Genomic DNA, 673 nt, shown 5'->3' with positions numbered 1-673 from the left:
CTGGCCCTGTGCCAGAGATGTCCCTGCATCAAGCCTTCTTCTAGACCAACTCCAAGCTGTCCCAGGTAGCTCTGGGGCCTCAGTGGACATAGTAGGGATGAAGTATCTCCTCCACAAAGAGGAATATTAGGGATACTGCATCTTGATAAGAGTCTGGGAGGCCTCCACAGACCATGAATATAGCTCTCTGACCATCAATTGAGCCTTACAGGCTCTATGAGTGACTCAGGTACCAAAAAGAGGGGGCACCCGGAATTTGAACCGGGGACCTCTTGATCTGCAGTCAAATGCTCTACCCCTGAACTATGCCCCCTGCTATGTCCAGGTAGCCTCATGAGCATCTTTACCTATGAGTCCATCTCACCTGGTGAGTCAGGCCACTCTCCTGACCTCCTTTTAGAAGTTGCTAGACCTGTCTCAGAAGCCTACTTGCATTTTCCAGTCCATTTACAATGGAGGGTGGGGACTCAACAGAGGCAGGAAAGGGGGTCCTGAACCCCACCTTCCAGGATCTGACCAGGGTTCCAGAAATGAGCCCAAATCCTAGAGGTACCACTATCTTCCCCTGTGTGTCTGTCTCAGCAAGAACAGAAATGACTGAAATCAAAAGCCTTGAGCTCTAGGAGAAGCTGTGACAGCAGCTGGACAGGCTAATGGTTTTAAAGATGGGAGT

At 50.4% G+C, this 673-nt stretch overlaps 1 non-coding gene across 1 annotated transcript; it reads right to left on the bottom strand.

The window, feature by feature from the left end:
- Positions 1–240: 240 nt before the first annotated feature.
- TRNAC-GCA (transfer RNA cysteine (anticodon GCA)) lies at positions 241–313 on the bottom strand. The gene has a single exon. It is a non-coding gene; the product is annotated as a tRNA-Cys (tRNA).
- Positions 314–673: the final 360 nt, after the last annotated feature.

This window comes from Suncus etruscus, chromosome 1 (genome assembly GCF_024139225.1).
Source record: "Suncus etruscus isolate mSunEtr1 chromosome 1, mSunEtr1.pri.cur, whole genome shotgun sequence".
NCBI lineage: Eukaryota > Metazoa > Chordata > Mammalia > Eulipotyphla > Soricidae > Suncus > Suncus etruscus.
Note: the sequence above shows the minus strand (reverse complement) of the source record. Positions and strands in the feature narration are given on the sequence as shown.